The following is a 22,216-nucleotide window of genomic DNA, read 5'->3' as shown; positions in this document are numbered from 1 at the left end:
TTTCTTTTTCATTGTGAATGTTAATTTTTCAAGGACCAGGCATGCAGACAACTGAAACAGAAAGGCTTTTCTGGGGGGCATTTTTAACATTTCCTGAATACATTTTGTGCAGAGAAGATAACTTTCAGAGATTGTTTTCCGTAACCAGCTACCTAATAACATGGCGACATATTTTGACATCAATTTGCATGCAGAACAGGTTTAGTGTGTATTATTTAAATTAAATACAGGCAAATATACTTTACATTGCCTTTTCATTGATGGTTTACCATTTACAATGTGCCGTTGCATTGTTGTGTGACGTCAGACAACTGTTTACAAGTAGGAACTCAGATTTTGAGAGGCGTTCCATTGTACGTTTTCTAGTAGGAGGTCAGAAATCAAGTTCCAAGTTGTCTGGAACGCAGCATAAGGCATGTGGAAATCATAGATTGTATATAAAGATGAACAACAAGACAGCTCCCCAAAAGTGAAGTTAAAACATCTCGATCACCCCGTGGTGGCTGACTGACAGTAAAGGTCATAAATCCCCATGTCAGCAGACGGGACATGGGCCAAACTAAGTCAAAGTACATGTCAAATTATTTTTTCCCAAAGATGGTTTATGCCATTTTAGGTAGTTCTTATGCTGATGAATGTTCAAGTGTTAATTTTTCTGATAAGTTTGGTTTTAATTAGTTATCTGATGCTATAAAAAGGGGGTGAGACATCATGTTTGACAGCTGTGATTGACAGCTGCTCTGAGTGAAGTAGTCGCGGAGCCGAAGGCTCGGGAATTATATGAGAGAGAAGATGCAACTTTAACTTTCCATAACCGTTAAGAGTCTGTGTACTAGAACATGTGTCTATTTGATCATAAATGTAGTTATAGAGATATTTATGGTTAGTTGTTGTGTCTTTCTAGCCAAACCGCTACCGTGGTGCTAACATAGCAGCTAGGTGGCTCACGCTAACAAGCTGCAGCCATGCTCGGCTCGTGATAGGGTGCTTGGCTCGTCTACTGCGCAGACTCTGGCTCCAAATGACATCAAAATCTCAAGATGGCTCCCGTATGCAAGATATATTGGCTTCACTTTTGGACAGTGGGAGTAACTGGAGACACGTCGACCATCTTAACATACAGTCTATGGTGGAAACATATAGAAACCAACTACACCTGTACTGTTAATATGGCAGTGACACACTACATGTTGTCTACAGTATTAAGATCTACCTGTACCTGTTCCTCCATCGACAACCTACCTTGTCAGACAATTAATGCCTGTACAAATCCAGTAAATGCCAATTTGAAAAATCCCTCTGTTAAATCCTGTCTTGTCTTTTTTTCACACAAGCAGTATAAAACTGTCAGCTTGTACATCCAAGAGGAGAGGTGGCAGGGACATTGGTGGGCTGGTAGAGAGACCGTGCGGTGCATGTCAACATAGCAGGCCCCCGACTGAGGGTGGCAGCAGTTAATAGTTCTCACAGGGAGACGTAATGAAGACGAATGGATCAATGATCCACAGACAGTGGCACATAAACAACGCTATCAGAGAAAGACCAGCTCCCCTGGCATCCTCGCTCCACACCCCCTCTGTCTCATCTGCTCTCCTACATCCCTCACATCTCTTCCTACTCAGTTCTCCTGGTTGATACACGGACTACTTTGCATGTAGAGCGTGTTATTCATGGCTGACTGTGCTTGGGAAGGAATCATATAAAGTGATTAGACATGATACCCCATGTTGATATACAGTATAGCGAGAAAAACAACAACTATTCCTTGAGTCTCTGAACCGAGAGCTACAGGTGTGTCCTCACTGGCAGCGCTGACCTCGGCCTTTGCTGTCAACCTTTCCTCCGCAACAGCTTTTGTTCTCACCCTCTCGTTTGCCCTTTACTCTTTGTTTTATTTCACAGTTTTTCCTCCCATTTGTCAAGTGGAAAGGACCTACAGGCAGAACAGGACTCAGTGTGGGACAGCGGTCTATCTTAATCCACTAATGGGTTCCATGGGGTTTGGCGGTGTTGCTGGAACATTGATTTAAAGCATCATCGATCTGCCAATTTAACAAGCCTGAGGCAAGGGAGCACATGAACACACTCCCTATCTCCTCCTCTCACGGGTACCTGCGGCCCCATTTTGAGTGCTGCATAAAACTGTTGTTTTATTCCTTGTTTTTCACACCAACTGCAGTTAAAGAGTTGGTTTTATTAATTTACTTGAACATACTGCAGGTCACAGTTGACTCGTCCGCCTTTACAGCTGGGTTGTTTATACTGATACACATGCGACCGTGGTGTAGTTTGTTTATAGCCTAACGTTAGCTTTTTACTTCTGCCGATTGCATTCACACTTCAAAATTCATAAAAGTGGTGTTAATTTGTGAAGATTATCTTGCTGAACAAAACGTCAACCTGTCATCCAGTACTATCCGACACCTATAATAACACTGACAGCAGGCTCCAGGAAGTTGTGCAGTCTAGGACTCTGGCAGTTTTTTTATTTTGGAGCAAAGTAATCGAGACACCAGATTTGATGAAATCTGTAAAGCCAAAGTAAAATCTGTAGATGACAGTTACTCATTAGATTACATACTGAACAGACACATTATTTAACTTTCAATATTGTAAATTATGCTGTTGATTGATGACTTAGGAGAGGGCACACGGATTTACCAAAACCAATTTCTGTGACTGAAATGAAGCCATCCTCTATTACGATCACAGAACTCAGCAGAACTGAGGCTTTAAAGGGACAGACATCTGGGTTTTTGGAGTTTCTACCAACTCACAAACTGTGAAATAAACGTGTGGTAATTCTAACTTCCTGGTTGGCCTACAAAAATACATCATCTCTGGAGCACACTAGTCACACTGAGCGTCTACCACAAGAATATTCAGTTTGCTGTGACCTTATAATGTCATCAAAATCAATTGTGTTAACAGTGTGTGGGACAACAAGGTGCAACAGAGAATCAAGGAGCAAACACTGTGTGTTTGACAGTGAATCCCTTGCAACAATCACAGAGGCAACATACATGTCAATACTGCACTGACCATACAGTGTCTTCCATCTAATGCGAGTGTGTTTGTGGCATGTGTGTCAGGAGAAGAATTGAATTGTGTGCTACCATATAAATAAAACTAATAAATAATGGAATGACATAATACAAAAATCAACTGTGGTCTGAATTTTTATATTGACAGATAATGTGAAAACAAAACGGAGGCGTTTGTTCTTTTGGACTATAAAGTAAAATGTTATTTTGCAGTCAGTGATTTGATCAGTCTCATCTCTTAACAGTTCTGCCAATAATTACAAGGGGATGATTGTGTGTCGGTGAAATGAGCGGGCTGAATCGCTTTCAACAAGAGTCATTTATGTTACTCTATGACTAAGAGAAACAATGAGCCACAATCAGTCCTGTGATAATGGATACTCAGTGCTGTGCGATAAGAGACACTAAAGGCCACAAACAAAAGAGTAGAGAATGAAGACTGTGTTAGCATGCGGTTTGGGGGCAAGACTAAATGTCATAAGCCCTGAATATGAGCAGCTGTGACTCTGACCTGCGGGGAGGAGCAGTCGCCTTATTATAGTATGTACAGTCGGAGAGGAAAGAAGAAAATTAAAATGTGTAGAGAGGGGGGTAAACTTTGGGTTGTTTTTCTAACGCGTTGGTGTCTTTCAGTGGGAATTATATAATAAATTCTTGTTCATTTGAGGCTGCATTTCAGTCTTATGGTCCTACTAACTGAAAAAAACAAGGTGCGGAGAACTCATAGCAGTTATTGTGGCATGCTTGTTGTAACCAACAAAGTGTTTGTGTGCACGTATGTTAGGGCTGTCAACGAAAATTTGTAAATTCAAATACATATTCAAATAGCAGAAAAAAAACAGATATTTGAATATGAAAATTAATATTTGATTGTGAATAGAAGCAGTGGTTGTCTGCCTCACACATACATATTGAATGCCCTGCATGACGTGAGTCACACATCTTCACTTTCATTCATTTTAAATGAAATGTAACGTTAGGTCAAGCTCAACAAGGAATAATTCAACAACCGTAATGTTGGCAGAGAACCTCACCGCGGAGAGAGCGACACCGTGTCCCAACAGCAAGCGTTACGTTGCGTCATGTTAGAACAAATACTCAAACATCAACTTTGGCGCCATACAGCCTGTGATTTACAGGTCAGACAGAAGGGAAAGGGGTGGGGGCTTAAGGCATGTACTACAAACATGGTATATTTAAAAAATAACCCAAACAAACATTAAAATCTAAAAAGTCTAACGAGTTTTCTTACAGTTTTTATTTAATCCTGAAGACAAATCGGAAGCTCATCATGCTATCATGTGTATTTTCAGGTACATACTTGTATTTTGGGTTTCTACTAGAACATGTTTACATGCTTTAAAGCTGTTTCACACCAAGCATGGATTGTCGTCTGAAAAATTTGGACGGACCTCGATTTCAGTGAATTTCTGCCTGTGGAAAAATATGCTTGAACAATGAAATCCTTTGTTCCAACTGATTACTGTCATTCTGCATAATAATTAGCCATGTGCTTCTGTTTGTTGCACATTGAGTGTGAATTTTTGGGGCCTTGGAACAATGACCGGGGTAACGGACTGTCGGACAAATGGTCTTTTTTTCGGTCCAATGGGACATTTTTTGGACTATTGGTGTTCGGAATAACAATGTCCCCAATCTCAACACCCAATAATGTACAACAAACTACCTCAACAACCAAAATAAAGGACAATATATGGCTTGAGATTGCCCAGCAACTGTGATATGATGAAGTTGCTAATGTAGCTGATATGCACTTGCTAATGTTATGTGTTGGTCATGGAACGGGGCTAGCCACAACAGCTAACGGCTGATTAGTTTAAGTATTGTGTAGTTAGTCGCTTAGACATTCTCTGTCTGGATAGATCTTTGTCGTGTGGACTGGACATTATTCAGGAGAAAACTCACTGGGCCTCATTGACAAAAATGGAACACAGCAACGCGGATAATTTGCACCAGATCCAGTGTGAGGAAGGGGAGCAAAATCTGAATGGCTTGTTGAACTACATGTTTTCTGATCTAGGCAGCCCACAAAAACTGACTGGGTTGTCTTATTTCAGAGTTTGTGAGTTGGTAGATACTCCAGATACCCAGATGTATGTCCCCATAAAGCCTAAGTTCTGCTGAGTTCCGTGATCGTCATAGAGGATGGCTTAATTTCAGTCACATAAATGGGTTTTGGTAAATCCATGTGCCCTCTCCTAAGTCATTAATCAACAGCATAATTTATAATATTGAAAGTTAAATAATGTGTCTGTTCAGTATGTAATCTAATGAGTAACTGTCATCTACAGATTTAACTTCGGCTTTGCAGATGATTTCATCAAATCCTATGTCTTGATTACTTTGCTCCAAAACAAAAAACTGCCAGAGTCCTAGACCGCACAACTTCCTGGATCCTGCTGTCAGTGTTATTATAGGTGTCGGATAGTACTGGATGACAGGTTGTCAAACCCTTTTCCACAATATCAGAGGGTAAATGCTCAAGCAGATCCTGTTGTCAGTGTGAAAAGTTCAGTTTCTCTCTTTCTTTTCTCTTTTTTTTTTTTTTTGCTTGTGTAATCTTGCATGTGCTCTAAGCTATCCATGTATTTAGTTTTTTCTCCTGACAACACGTTTCTTGCCAGAGGCTAAATTACTTCTTCCCAAGACAAAGACAAACAGTAGGCATGCTTTCAGCCCAGACGGAAAACAACACAGTGAGTAGTGTTTCATTATCTCGGCATATTTGTATGTGTTGGTGAAATAACACAACACACAACATTGCTACATGGAGAGAATATGTAAAAGGAAGAGGATGAGCAACGTACAACAGTAGAGGCCGTGAGCTAGGCTGAGATACAGCTGGTACGGCCTGGACTCACAGGATAACTGCAGCAAAACGCTGCAACAATTTTATCAAAAGAGTGCAATCAACATAGTGCCGCAGCAGCTCGGTGAATGCCAAGATTAATTCAAGCCACAACGCTTTGTCCTCTGTTTAGTTAGACATTGTGTTTTTTAATTATTATTACTACTCCCTTTTTCATTCAAAGAAACTGTATATTTCCACACTACAATCCTCTTATATTAACACTCCTGCACAAAATAGCTTTTTAGAGACACACTAAACGGACTCTCACCAACCACATGGACTCGTAAGTACACTGTAATGTCACCTCTTTAATCCCACCTCGATGGGTAGAGGCACACTTCACTTATTTCACACAGATTCACCTCAGATGACAGCTGCACTTCCAGGCCAATGCACCTGTCTGATAAACAACACATGCACGCACACATTCCCCGGGACGTCTGAAATGAGGCAGAAAAGGTTTATTAAATCTGTCCCTTTGTATCATGACTGCTGTCTGTTGTGCTGCTGCATGCCGCAGTTTCAACCAGCTACATGTTGAAAGTGCTGATCCTGCACCGGGCCTGAGGGCACTGTTTCCCACTTTCACCCCGGTCCTCGGCACTTTAGATGTGACAGCGGTGGTCGGTGCACGTGAGTTTGCTAATTATTTAAATGTAAGCACCGCCTGCACCCTCGATAAAACTTTATGGTCTAAGTTTGCATATTTCTGAGGGTGTAATAATTTTCCACAGAAGACAATCTCTGTCTGTTATAAATCATTTGTGTGGTGATTTCTAAGTGTTAGAGGAGGAGTGTTTCCTGCAATAACGGCAGAAAGTTATTATTATTTCCTGTGAATATTACATCAGAGATCAGTTTTCCTGTTATTTTTAGGAACTTTTAATACAATTCTTTGCCTGTATTATGTTTTTTTAATGATTTTAACACTCACACATACTTAATAGGCTTCTTTTTTTTTTTTTAAAGTTATTTTTTTGGGGGCATTTTCCATTTTTATTGACAGGACAGTGGATAGAGTCTTGAAAGGGGGGAGAGAGAGAGTGGATGTGGAAAGGGCCACAGGCCGGATTCGAACCCGGGCCGCCGCGGTCAGGACCAAGCCTTAATACATGGACGCCCGCTCTACCATCTTTTTTTGACAAATTCTGTGTTTTCTTCTCCCAGATGCTTGGTATTGATCTATCAGCTCTTTGGTTGTTTTAACTGCATACTTTTCTAATGCAGGATGTGGCTGTTTAGCAGAGAGTAACAGCTCTGTGAATATAACTTGTGTTTTGGTCTTCAACGTGCCGTATCCTTTTTATATCTTAAATAATAATACAAACTTTAAAAATAACTATTTAATTTCATAGAAATTAATGAAATGCTGAGATATAGGCCAACTGTATATTTTTTAAAGAAGGTTGTCTTTATGCCCCGACACACCAAGTCGTCGGCCTACTTTTTGCGGCTTTTGTCGGCTCTAGTTTGCCCGTGTCTGAGTTTTTTCGGCCGATTCAGCATGTTGAATCGGCAGCGGCGCCCGTCGGTGAAAGAAATCACTCTGATTGGTGGTTCAGCTTAAACAAAGAGTATAGAAGCAATATACGACCTTTGGCTTAAACGAATCAGTGCACGAGACGTGAGGAAAGCAGGCCAACGAGTAAAGTCAAGAGGAAAAACATCTTCATCTCATCTGATCATTCCAATACACGGATATTTTCACAACGACATGGCCATCTGATATGAAGCTAAGTGGTGAGTGAGAGTGGTGTGAAAATGGGCGGCAAACGCTTTTTCTTTTTACGTACGTATCATAACAACGGCTTGTATATCTGAAGTCCTCGGCCTTCTGGTTTCTCTTTAAAATGACGGATACAGACTACCGCCACCTGCTGGTAGGGAGAGTTATTTCATCTCACGCAGGCGTAGAACGTACGTGCTAACTGGCCATCAGCTGTAATCTTTGCTGTGCGTTCGAGTGCAACTTTTTGGCCAAAACAAAGGGACAACGTGAGATGACACAACTGGTGGCCTTCATCGCCGCTAGTTCTTTGATGTTGGGTTGGTGTGTCTGGGCCTTTACACCCCCTTAAAATCAAGAAGGCCTTGCGACCCCCCGTGAAGCTTTGGCGACCCGTAGTGGGTGTTGGGCCCTCCAGGTTGGGAACCACTGAGTTAGTATAATAGCTTGAAAAGGAAGCAGGACTACTTAAGAATGACAGATAAGCAGCTCAGACATAAGCAGATGTTTCAGTCTTCTAATGCTATCTGAAAAGTTTAGTAGAGCACACTGGATTGCTTGAAGTATTGTAGTCTGTCCTGTTAGCAGGAGTTATTATTTTTAATCAGTAAACCCGCTGCTGTTGTTTATATTCAGCAGTTGGATATGATCCAGCTCTTTGTGAGTCTCTGCGCCTGCGTCCACCTCAGGTACGGGGATCGTCAGGGCTGTTTACATGAGGACAACAATAACCAAAGTAGATGTGTGTCACTTTTTTTCAAAAATGAGATTGCAAAAAGAAAATGCTGGGGTAGTAAGCACAGCCTGGTTATTCAGATAAGAAGAAAAAAGATATTTACAAGAGGGCATTGTATCTAACTACAGATGCATAAAGCTAGAAGTGTAGCTGCTTTGTATTGTGGTTTATTTAGGCAACCATCCGTGGAGAAATTGTTATCTCTTTCTTCTTTGATGGATTTCTCCTTGTGAAGCCGGAAAATGTCAGTACAAAATGGAGAAACTAGAAAGAAGCCTTTGCTCTTTGATTCTATGGGACTGACACCAAAAGTTGACATTTAGCAAAGAAAGGGAGACAAGAGGAGAGAGACGGGAAAGGTGAGTGAAGGAGAAAAAGCAAAGAGGATGGTGGCGCATGCAGCACGCTGACTCATGGCTGTCTTAGGTATTCCTAATGTCCGCAGTGAGACAATCGATCAAAGGCTTAATTTTCCCACTTGATTCATCCAGCAGCGCTAACAGCAAGCAGCCACCAGCTGGGCGGCAGCATCCCTGGCAGGCTCCCAGCAAAGCAGCCTGGACAGGCCAACAACACAACCCGCTCAGTGAGAGCAACAACATCCCACCTGATCGCATGTGTTTCTGATCAGGACAGCTTCAGGAACAACCGGTGAAATGCAGTTTGAATGAGCAACAAACAGAACACTGTCTGTTTATTATAGGTGTAAAGTGTAACTCCAGAACTGTTAAAACCAACACTGCTACTCCTTATGTGAGGCCAAGCAACACTTAAAGAGGACCGATTAAGTTTATTTTCAGGTTCATACTTGTATTTTATGTTTCTACTAGAACATGTTTACGTGCTTTAATGTTAAAAAAACGCTTTATTTGTCTCATACCGGCTGTGCTGCAGCACATTTTTTCACCCTCTGTCTGAAACGCTCTGTTTCAGCTCCTCCCACGTCCCGAAAAAGCCCAGTCTGCTCTGATTGGTCAGCTGGCCCACTCTGTTGTGATTGGTCAATCGAATCAAACTCTTCGGACTCCGCTCCAGCTCCGCTCTAACTAGCTTTGTTTGAGGGCGTGCTGAACTAGCCGCTAGGCAGGTATTATGCAAATGTGTTACTTGGTGACATCACCACGTTACGGAAGAAAAGGCGGGACTTCAATCAAGGTGTTCAGGAGCAGAGTGTCTGGGGAGAGAGAGAGAAACTCTCTTTGGCATGTACTTTGGGCTTTGTAACTTTGCAGACCTTTTACAGGCACAAAAAACTATATAACACACTGAATGAAGGGGAAACAGCACAAAAGCATAATAGGCCCTTTTAACACTGTAAAAACTAAAAATGGGTTATCATAACTCCTGCCAAGCTCGCTGAAGACACACAAGCACACCATGTAGTCCACAATGTATGGCTAACTGCCACCCGCCCACACAGCCACCCACCGCCAGCCCAAGTCTCTGCACATGCTCTCTGCAGATACAGCGGAAGATGGATTGCCATCCGAGGTGAATGACATCTTGTGTGCTTAAGAAACTGCTGAATCCCATCCGCACTTACGCCGGAGACAAGTTAGGGAGAAAGAGACGGGAGGTAAGATGAAAACGGGAGGTATGAAGTGATGGATGGGAGGGAGGCTTATAGCGGTGTGCGGATGGATGCTGAGTCGCGTGCTCGCTGGAGGGGAATGTTTGTTCCCTGCTCACTACCTCTATCCATCTCTCTTTTGAATAGTCCCAGTTGCGCTGCTTTGCCTCACCTCGCCTCCCCTCGCCATCCATCTTGCCACTGGCACATGGCTCTTTGCTTTAACACTGTGCAATATCTTTGTGCAATCCCGCCAGATCGTCTGGACGGACTATTCTATGTAATTTTGAATATTAAAGTGCACATAGTACATATTGCAGTCACCACATTAGAGACCTTGTAGGTCAAATAAAGACTCACATGTCCAGCCACTTTATATCCCACACTTCTGACAGGCTGCTACCAGAACACCAATAAGGAAGCTATAGTAGGCAGGTTAATTATCACAGCCTGTAATCTACAGGAAGACTTTGGTCTCAAGACAGCTCTGATCCACAGAGCTGTGAGGCGTCATTATCACCTGATGGTTTTGATTTGGCTCCACACATTCATTAAAGATACTCCCTGGTATCCTATATCCCGCTATGACGCCTCAGGTCTGTAATTTTGCTATTAAAAGTACCACCCATCAATAAGCATTTATGAAGGCGACCATGCAATCACAGCTCTTTAAGAAGAAATCAAAATCGAGTGTGAAAGCTGGCGAAATGAAGTGAAACTGAGTCAGAGCAAGTGGAGACTGTAAGGTGAATCATCGCTTTGGAGGGCGGTTCACTGGCCCATCCAACAGAATATCAATGATTAGTAATATCAGAGTTAAATAATAAATAATAATAAAAGAGGATAAATTTGAGAGATGTAACTGCGTTCATTATATTTCTATTATTCCAGTAATTACTCGTACAGTCCTTATGTGTTCTGAAGTGATTGGATGTGATTAGCAATGTCTCCCTTCATCTCTCCATTTCAACAGCCCTTGTCATCAGGAGTAGGGCTGGGTATCGTTTAACAAATGACAGCATCAGTACCAATATCAGTACCCTTAAAGTGACACCGGTACCAATAGAGTCATTCATTCAATACCCATCATGTGAAAGGAAGCTGTGTGTCCCACTGGCTAGCTAATCACAGCAAATACAGTATCCATACACTGAAAATCTCTTACAAACAGTATGTGTTTACTCATAATGGTGGATTAAAGGTGCACTCCACCAATTTAACACATAAAGATCAGTTTACTTGTCATTGGGAGTATTACTTTTGGGGCGTTTTCATAGTCCATTTGTCTGGTTCCGAATCGGAGAGAAATTGATACTGGTGGTTTGTTTTCTATTTAGTCTGGTTCGGTTTCACAGTGCAAAAATAAAAGCGGACCAAAAATAAGTTGCTGAGGGGCGTGTAGGAAGGAATTAATGTATATTTTTCAACTTGAGAGCTGCCACTTCTCTGCAGGGAATCGCAGACTTTGAAATGTTGCTGTTGAAGTTTTTTCACTTTGACTTGGCACTGATCGACTGTACGCACAAATCACTTCTCCTCCAGTTTATCTCGAATGACTTTATCTCTTCAGCCCAGATGTCAAGCAAACATCAGAGTACTGCAGAAGTCCAGGTCAGTCCTCTCCTACTCATGTTAACCTGTCGTTTACCTGTGTCCATCTCAACAAATGCCCGCACAGGCAGCCTGCGTTTTGGTTCGCTTTGAAACGGCCCGAGACCACCTCTCGTAAGCGGTCTTGGACCGCTTGTTTTGGTCTGCACCAGAGAACGATTACTGCATTCACAACTGCCCAAACGCACCGCACCAGAGTTTGATTAAAACAGACTAATTGTTGGCATGTGAAAGCACCCTTAAAGCATTTCAGTGTTCAGGAAATAAAGACAAATTGTTTAGGAAAAGATCTACTTAATTAGGTTTATGAAAAGATCGACTTGGTTAGGTTTACGCAACAAAACTACTCAGTTAAGGAAAAGATTGTGGTTTGGGTTCAAATAACTCAGGAAGTGGCGTAACGTAAGTGTGCAAGTTGAGTGACAAATAAATCAATGTTGACTTCTGGTTTCACCCAGGACACGAATGCCGGTCTCCTGGGCAAAAGTCTGGTGTTTTTTGACCCATAATTCCCGGTTTACGATTACGTGAATTACACACAAATTTATTTTATGGTATATACACGATTTAAAGTGCATTACCTTTGGTAGGTATAGCTAAGAACAGTGTATGAGACCAGCCTGCACTACTAGAGGTAAAAAAAGAAACTCCAAAGGATAACTTAAACAAGACATTGCCGTGAAACAGCGAATCAGGAATTTAGCATTCTTGCAGTGTTCACCTTCAGCTTGAATCCAATCAAACTTTGCTTCGGCAGATCAGTGCCTGCAGAGAGAGGAATCTCTGTACCAATATATCATGTTTTACAGCTATCTGAAACAGACTCAAGCTCAGTGTCCGCGGATGATCGGGCTTTAGACAAGTGGAGAGAAGTTGAAGAGGTCAAAAAAGACTAGAAAAAAATGGATTTGAAGGCAATGAGAATAAGAGCAAAGGAGTAAGTGGAACTGATGGGGTACTAGAAAGAAAAGACTGAAGTTGTCTGCGACAGGTTAAAATGATTAAGCTATTTCACTCCAGAAGGCAATTAGAGCTCAATTAATGCCATTTATCTCCTGCAGACAGGACATCATTGGCCAAGAGGGGGGAACATCACTGCAGGCGTCTGTACTCTCACACCGTAATGACAGACAGAGGTCTAAGCTGAGGGAGGGGAGACCAACATACGCATAACCTTAAGAAGTCAGGGGTTCATTTTATATTCCCACATGAAGAGGTTTCATAAGAACACCAGGAGGGCCAAAGTACACAAGACGCATACTAAATACCTGATGGTATCAGTTAAACCTCATTTACACTTACACCTAATGTCTGTCAGCTTCCAACTAATGTATCCTAAAGATATAAATGTCATTATATGTCAAACATAACTACAAATATACAATATGCAAGACTGTATTCCTGTTTAATGTCTATGGGTGGCCACACTGAGTCTATAATGTCTTCCATGTTGCCTCTGTCTTTCTCATCTTGACAGTCTATTTTCACCCTGGACACTCCACTCTGCTCTTCTAATGATTTATCGGTCCATCTCTTCTCTCTCTCTATTTGCTCTTCGTGCGTCTCATCTTTTCACTGTCCTCCTCCTTTTTGCTTTTTGTCCTGAGATCTGCTTCATCTCTATGTTTCCCTGCACTCACGCACTTCGAGGTGCATTGTTATTTACTGTGTTAGGTTGGGGAATTAAGTGCAGTGTGCTTTTAATTTCACACAGTAAACACGAGTACACTGACAAGAAGGATGAGCAACCTCAGCCGTCATTAATCAATACACCTCCGTGCGAGGCAGTTAACTGGTGTTTGTTATGTTTTCACTCACTTTTCTGTTGCAGTTCAGAGACTGGGTTTGACAACATGTTTCTATTGGGGCTGTCAATCGATTAAAATATTTAATCGCAATTAATCACATGATTGTCCATAGTTAATCGCGATTAATCGCAAATTAATCACATATTTTTTTTTATCTGCTCAAAATGTACCTTAAAGGGAGATTTGTCAAGTATTTAATACTCTTATCAACATGGGAGTGGGCAAATGTGCTGCTTTATGCAAATGTATGTAAATATGTATTATTGGAAATCAATTAACAACACAAAACAATGACAAATATTGTCCAGAAACCCTCACAGGTACTGCATTTAGCATAAAAAGATATGCTCAAATCATAACATGGCAAACTCAAGCCCAACAGGCAACAACAGCTGTCAGTGTGTCAGTGTAATGACTTGGCTATGACTTGCCCCAGACTGCATGTGATTATCATAAAGTGGGCATGTCTGTAACGGGGAGACTCGTGGGTACCCATAGAACCCATTTACATTCACAAATCTTGAGGTCAGGGGTCAAGGGACCCTTTTGAAAATGGCCATGACAGTTTTTCCTCACCAAGCATTATTTAGCCTCCTTCGTGACAAGCTGGTATGACGAGGTTCACTCTAGCTTTAAAACTGAGCCTGCTACAACCTCCGAAATACCCATTGGACTTTTAGGAGGTTAATAAAAAATCCCAAGTTGCGTTAAGACGTTAAAGAATTTAGTGATGTTGAAACAAATTTGCATTAACGCGTTATTATGGCGTTAACTTTGACAGCCCTAGTTCCTATGGCTTGGATCAACTCAACATGTCCTCATACAGCAGTTCGTATATCTTATGAAAAGTTATCCTCATTTTCCATGCGTTTTCCTACGATTGTCCAGCAACATGTGATGCCCGAGTCAATTTCTGCTTCAGTCTTTTCAAGATAAACTTCCGTCTTCACAGGAAACAACTTGGTTAAGTTTAGGCAACAAAACTAACGCTACTTAGTTAGGTTTAGGAAAAGATCGACTTCATCAGGTTTAAGCAACAAAATGACTTTGTTTTGGAAAAAATCATGGTTTGAGTTAAAATAACTAAGTGTCGTAACTTAAGTAAGGAAGTTACGTGACAAATAAAACAACGTTGACTTCTGGTTTCACACGGGGTACGGACACCGGTCTCCTGGGTGAAAGTCTGGTGTTTTTTTGACCCGTTCATCCACCCAGACCTCCTCCCTAAACGGCATTTGTCGCTCTTAATTCTTCACAATCATGTGGATTACATACAAATTGCTTTTGTTGGATATACTGTATATGAATTTCAGTTTTCCTAGGTATAGCTACAAACAGTGTATGAGAACAGCATGATCAACTAGGATGATTAAAAAAGGATGTTGCCAATCCAGACAAAATATTGTTCTAAATAGGAAAACACAAATGTAGTCCTTAAATACAGTTGTCCTTTAATACTGCAGATATGAAAGCCTGTTGCTGGAGGCTTTTACAGCAATAAATGTGATTGTTGGTAATTACTACAGGGACTTTTTGCCGATGCCAATTCAAGGGAATTTAAAGATACAACATAAAATGGATTAACAGTTGAATTGTCAGTGAAAAATATACTTTTGGGACTATCTGTGTTACAACATAACTGTTCTCAGTCCTTCAAAATGCATGTGAATCAGCAATGTAGCTGTGCCGTCCTTCATATAAACCTGATAGAATTCACAAGTAAAAAGTATTTAAAATGATATTCAAAACACAGACAGAAGCTTTATTGGAGGCTTTTATGACAATAAGGCAGCTCTTACATAAATCTTGCGTGCTTTTCCCACACTGCTGTTGTCCTACAATAACCTCAGCAGGACTCTGACCATCTCTTCCTCTTCAACGCTGTTATACAGTATATATATACTGCATATATGAAAGGTAAATACATGTAAGACTCATCAGATCAGAGGTACAGTACTCCTTTGCTCACTGCGCTGAAACAAAATATGACAGCTTCTCTCAACTACGCTGCGGCATCTAGCTGGAGAGTGACACGTGTGGTGGAATATTTCCCCACCAGCAGCAGCATCAAAGCTTCTCTATAAATACATGCACAGACGCAAACACACAATGACCCACATGCAAAGCAAACACACGGGCTGCCACCATGAGAGTGAATGGAAAATGGGAATACGTTAAAACAATTATACCCTTTGGGACTCTGCATGGGAAACAGAAGGAAACACACACACACACACACACACACACACACGTGTGCACAAACACACGCAGCCAGCCAACACATCACAAAGACGGTGGGCTTAAACTCAACTCTCTTTAATCTTCTGCATGTTTGTACTCAGTCTCATCAAAAAAGTTCATCTGGAGGTGAACCGTCCTAATGTGAGCTACTTAATATCGAGATGAGCTTGTTATAACGTATCTTCACAGCAGCTAATTAACCGTCAGTTAAAAAGACTGATTGTTTGATAAGATTGAGAAGAGAATAAAATGGTCTTTTAAGGGAAAATATGGTCACGTTACCTCGAAACCCAGAATGCATTTCAAGCCGCATTCTCAGCATTTAATTTAGTCTTTCATTTTACCAACTAAACTACATCCTGCAGATTATTTTTGTATTTTAGAAATTCTCCATAATCTGACAGTTGTTCACAAATTACATAACCGAAACAATAACACTGCATCAGTATTTTAGGCCAAGTTGAAGGTAAAGTTCAATATGTTGCCACATATTGTGGAATAGCACTGCAGTATTACAAGAGAATACCACTAATTGGGCGGTATGGCCAAAATCTTCTATCACGATATAGGTCATTTCATATCTCGATAACGATATATATCACGATATAGCATGTTTTCTGGTAATTCAATAATTTAATTAGAACTAGACAAATTTTCTCATTTTAAGAACTTGAGTGTAAAATGGACATTGAACAAAATCACAAGTTTTAAGTAACGTTATAGAGAAAAAAGAAATAACTACTAGGTCTAGCCTATATCGCGATTGAAACTATATAAATATATATATATAGATATATATATATTTATATCATTTTCACAATATATATCTTCATATTGCCCAGCCCTACAACGAATTAGAGAATTCAGAAAGTATGTGAACGTGGGAAAGCGATAATGTGAGAGAATGTGACTGTTGCAGGGGAACACAGAGAGTATTATGTGGGAACACAATAGTAAAGTGAGCAAACAAACAAAAATGGTAATAAAATAATCTTTCATTACTGTCACATGGCAAAAACCTCATGTCAGGAAGCAAAACATTTTGCAGCACTTGATCCCAACAACTAGATTTGTAATTGAAAAGCACCGTCAACTGCTGCAACAATAAATCGATTACTTGTCAAATTAATCACCAACTAGTTTGATAATCGATTAATCGATTTTAGTCTTTTTTTAAAGAAAAAAATAAGTCTAAATTCTCTGATTCCAGCTTCTTAAATGTGAATATTTTCTGGTTTCTTTACTCCTCTATGACAGTAAACTGAAGATCTTGGACATCATCTTGGGCTTTGGGAAACACTGATCTACATTTTCTGACCAAACAACTAATCAAGAAATAATTAATCAACAATGAAAATAATTGTTATAGTTGCAGCCCTACTGTCAGCTAATGCAAACACACATCAGTTTGACATTAAACTAACAGGAGAATATGTTGCTTTGGTGTTGAGCAGAGCATCATCACCACTCTACCACCTTCCAACCACACGTTCCCATTTCACATCCCATCAACAAGAGAGCAGAGTAGGAAACACTCTTTATCATGTTGCTCCATATTCAAACACATGGCTGGATTACACCATATACAGTATATATATAGCCATAAAACAGTATAGCCTAAAATTTAAAAACATTATATAATTGGAGGAAACAATGTGTAAAAAGCTTTATGAACATTGGCACCATGATATTTCACATTTAATACATAAAAGCAGAAATCAGGCTAAGGAAATGAAAATTTGTATTTTATTATTTATTTATTTTTTGTTACTGTTTTGCAGTCTTTCTATAATGAAGGTTTATAAATGCTGAAGAGCCCTGATAATAAACAATCCTTTGAAATCCTGGTCTCTTGGGGGGTTATGCCAGTTCAACTAATCATGCAGCACTGTGGAATAATTTCATCTTATTAAAGCGTTTAAATGTCAAAACATGAGTTGGTGAACTGAGCCATGTTGCTCTTATAAAAACCATCAGACCTTCATGTCAAGCGTGGCGCATCCATGTGACTGAAGCACATCAACAATAAGAGAGGCTCTCTGGAAAACAGGACACTTCAACATGGGAGCATCTAAAACACCACTTTTACTACAAGTCTGTTTAAAAAAACCAAAAACATATTAGATGTTATATTCCCCTCTCTGGGAAAAGCCTGGTTGTTGCTGCACACAGAGAAAAAAAAAGCCCAAAAATGGTGAGAAGGATTTTTTTTTTTTTTTTAGCTTATTTTGTGTATTGTATATTGGTAGAAATTCAATTTTTTTATTCTTATTTTATTCTAACGTTTTTATCTATTCTTTTGTTATTATACTGTTTGACTTGCACCAACCAAACCAAAGCAAATTCCTAGTGTATACCTCTTACACCTGGCAACAAACACCATTCTGATTCTGATTCTGATTCTGATTCTGATTCTGATTCTGATTCTGATTGATGTCCAAAAATGCAAAGAAGAAGATTAAAATAAGCCAGTGACATGACATGTCCCGAAAGGTTGTGTTCAGGCCCCTTTGTAAGAAGTGCTGCTGATTTGTTATTGTCGCCTCCAGTCCGGATGAAAACAGCTTTGGACTGTCTTGTCTTGTCCCTCCACCAGACAGCCCCAGCACCATTTGGTTCATTTTTGCAGAGCATCCCTTTTGGTCCCATCTTTAAATATATATATATATATATATATATATATATATATATATTTGTGAAGACATGATCAAAATGCATGATGATTTCTACTTGGAAATTAAAATTCGTGTGTGCTATAGAAGAAGAAGTGCGGTATAGTCGTGTGTTAAAACTTACCAGTTTGGTGGTTGAGTGGGAATTCCCCTTTTACATCCTACTGCAGGTGTCGGTGCGCTGCGCTATCTCCAACACACTGGACCCAGATTCACTCCAGAGCTTCTCCAGGACAGCCGGCTGTCAGCCAAAAAACGTGACCAGAATAATTTGCCCTCCGTTTTGTCATAAATATTACAGCGGGAGGGTGGTGGTGGTGCAGATGCAGAGAGCAGCGGTGGCTCCACAAATAATATCACATCAGTGTTTGGGCGGTTTTTCTTTTCTTCTTTTAATTCCACCAAATCAGCACGGCGCGCTACACCTGTCCACTTTTACGCAGCGGACTTGTACGTTCATCCCACACATGGACCACACGGCCACACAACGCATCATTATGCGCTATAACCGCTCACTGGAGCGCAGTCGCTCCATCCAGGCGACCAATACGGTGATCTGCAAGCGCAGAGAGGAGGGAGGAGGGAGGGATGAAGAGGAGGGAGGAGAGGGAGGGATGAAGAGGAGGGAGGAGAGGGAGGTTTTTTTTGTTCGGAGGGGGAGGAGACAGGGATGCGGGAGGAAGAGGAGGAAGAGGAAGAGGAGGAGGAGGAGGAGGAAGAGGAGAAAGAGGGGGAAGAGGAGGAGGAGGAGGAGGGAGGAAGAGGAGGAGGAAGAGGAGGAGGAGGAGGGAAGAAGAGGAGGAGGAAGAGGAGGAGGAAGAGGAGAAAGAGGGGGAAGAGGAGGAGGAGGAGGGAGGGGAGGAGGAAGAGGGGAAGAGGAGGAGGGTGGAAGAGGAGGAAGTGGAGGAGGAGGAGGAAGAGGAGGAAGAGGGGGAAGAGGAGGAGAAGGAGGAAGAGGGGGAAGAGGAGGAAGAGGAAGAGGACGAGGTGGAAGAGGGGGAAGAGGAGGAGGAGGAGGAAGAGGAGGAGGGGGAAGAGGAGGAGGAGGCGGAGGAAGAGGAAGAGGAGGATGAAGAGGAGGAGGAGGAGAGGGGGAAGAGGAGGAAGAGGAAGAGGGGGAAGAGGAGGAGGAAGAGGAAGAGGGGGAAGATGGGGAAGAGGAGGAGGAGGAGGAGGAAGAGGGGGAGGAAGAGGAGAGGGGGGCTGTGGGTGTGTGTGATGAGAAGAAGAGGAGGAGGAGGAGGAGGAGGAAGAGGAGGATGAGGAGGAGGAGAGGGGGGCTTGGGGTGCGTGTGATGGAGAGGAGGAGGAGGAGGAGGAGGAGAGGGGGGCTTGGGGTGCGTGTGATGGAGAAGAGGAGGAGGAGGAGGAGGAAGAGGGGGGGTTGCGGGTGCGTGTGATGGAGAAGAGGAGGAGGAGGAAGAGGGGGGGTTGCGGGTGCGTGTGATGGAGATGGGAAGCCTAGCCTTCCACAAGGACGACCTGAGATTCCTCAAGGGTGAACGCTCCTTTGTAGTAATTCAACGAGATTTCACAATTATTTGCGTCTCCCACTCTCAAAAAACACACATTACTCACACTTCACCTGATCCCCCTCACAGCAAAATGACTGGACTCAATAATATCACCCCCCCCCCATGCGGAGGAGGCTTGTGAAGGCTTCTGTCTCTGCTTTGCTGCACACTAGGGGGCTGCACAGTGAGCGTCTGCCCTCAGTATCACACTCTACAATTTCAATGAGCTGGTTAAAGAGCAGATTCATGAGGCTTGAAGCCATATTTCACCTGAGATTATCATCTCATCGTAAGGTGCATTCATCCCTCCCTCTTGCTGTACTACGAAGCGCTCTGTCACTGTGCAGGGATCAAGGTCATCAACTGCTAAATTTGTGACCTTGGGCGCACACAATAAATATGAGGTCCCCTGTCAGTGCAGTTCTCACGCTGATTCACAGACGGTTATTCTAGCGAGGGGTGTAAATTGCTTTGAATATGTTAGATAAACTGTGCAGAGGGAGATGTAGATAAAAGGTATGAACACCTGGGGTCTCGGAGGAGAGCCGGGGCAGCTGATGTCAGCTGTGAAGCAGAAACTCCCGTATAGTGGAAATGTCTGCTGGAATCATAATTTTAAAAATCCTCCATTAAGTCTGTTTGTTTTTCCCCAAATGGATGTATTAGAAAATGGATCTGAATATTAAACTTATTTTGAATTGGTAAACGGTTCCTACAACCTGCGTCTGAAATCTCCATGCTTGACCCTTGTATGCTAATAAACAGATGGTGGAATAAACGCTGTTTATATAACCTTGAACAAAGAAAAACATTTCATGCTTCTGAAACTAAATAAAATCAGTGTCGGCCCTCGCGCACCTCCACCCACCATCCACCCTCTAGGTTTTTATATTCCAGCCTAATCTTGACTCTGCAGTTTTCTTGTTGCTATCAGTATCATCATCCTCATGATTTATATAGGCCTAAGGTATATGCCCTTCAGTTTTTATCTGTGGAGTGGGTTATGTTTAAAGCAATAGTTTGACATTTTCGGAGATATTCCCTTTCTTGCAGTGAGTTACGAGAAGATAGATACCACTCTCATGTCGGTCTAGTTAATATAAGGCTACAGTCAGCAGCTGGTTAATATGGCACATTTCTAGTCTTCTGAACAGAATGTCAGAATTCACACATTCATACACTGATGGCAGATGCTGCCATGCAAGGTGGCAACCTGCCCATCAGGATCTAATCTAAATGCTCATTCACACACCGATGGCTCAGCCTTCGGGAGCAATTTCGGGGTTAAGTGTCTTGCTCAAGGACACTGTGACATGTGGATTGGAGGAGCCGGGGATCGAACCGCCGACCTTCCGATTGGTTACCTCTGAGCCACAGCCGGTTAACTTAGCTTAGCATAAAGACTGGAAACGGGGAAACAGCTAGCCTGGCTCTGTCTGAAGGTGTCTCCCAGCACCTTAGCTCTTTTTTTCCCTCCGTATAAAAACTGTAAAAACAGCAAATTGCAGTTTTACAGGGTTTTATGTGCCGGACTAGGCTGCATCCAAAATCACATACTGCATACTCAATAGGTGTACTATCGTTCAACATACTTTTGTGTGAATAATCAGCAGTATGTATCTTTTCGGACGTACTGAGCAGTAATTTACGTCGTCACTTCCCGAGAGCCTCCTTGTCGGTTGGAGACGTGTAACTATGGTAACCCGTGCATATCTCATGTGACACAAAATGACGGTTTGTGAGAATAAAATCTGATTTAATTTATAAAATATATTACGCCTAGCTAAGTGAAATCGTTACACTTAAATTGAAGTGTTATTGATGTTACAGAGCTGTCCGTTAACTTCCGTTATGAACGTTGTCTTAAGTGACGCATTGCATTGTGGGATATTTATGCCTCCGTAGAGTCCAACGTTGCATACTGTAATACATCACCGGAAATAGTATGCAATTCGTGTACTCTTCGGTATCACACTAAGGTTTCAGACATACTGAAAAATCTAGCGTACTAAATGAAATGTTAGTATGGAATTTCGGACGCAACCTATTTCTTGTCTGGGAGCGGTAACTTCCTGAATTATCTGAAAGTTGCCTGGCAACCTCGAGACTACAAGACCACAGCCATAACTACAGCATACAACTGCACCGTGTCGTTTTTACACTTTTACGAGAGATATAAAGTGTTAATTAGTTAACTTTAGAAGCAATGGTAGGGAAATTGTATTACCTTTGGACAGAGCCATGCTAGCTGTTTCCCCCTGCTTCCATTCATTATGCTAAGCTAAGCTAACTGGCTGTAGCCGTATATATTGTGGGCCTATACCATACATGAGAGTGAGTATTTCCAAAATGTCGCACTATTCCTTCAAAAACGGAATATTATAACTATAATATGAATTGTATTATCCAGGCCCAGGTTTGG

The 22,216-nt window shown here is 41.7% G+C and overlaps 1 protein-coding gene across 2 annotated transcripts in view; it reads right to left on the bottom strand.

The window, feature by feature from the left end:
• LOC119494654 (G-protein coupled receptor 22) overlaps positions 1–22,216 on the bottom strand; it is a 30,852-nt gene that overhangs the window by 5,389 nt on the left and 3,247 nt on the right. Inside the window, exon 1 of one of the 2 annotated variants that reach the window (XM_037780691.1) lies at positions 18,405–18,836. The exons of the other annotated variant lie outside the window; for it this stretch is intronic. The gene's annotated coding sequence lies outside the window, so the exon portion shown is untranslated. Of the gene's footprint in view, positions 1–18,404; positions 18,837–22,216 lie in introns of those variants that run through there. 2 annotated transcript variants of the gene reach the window in all.

The sequence above is a fragment of the Sebastes umbrosus genome, chromosome 1, assembly GCF_015220745.1.
Source record: "Sebastes umbrosus isolate fSebUmb1 chromosome 1, fSebUmb1.pri, whole genome shotgun sequence".
NCBI classification, from domain to species: Eukaryota; Metazoa; Chordata; class Actinopteri; order Perciformes; family Sebastidae; genus Sebastes; species Sebastes umbrosus.
This window is presented reverse-complemented; position numbering and strand designations above follow the sequence as displayed.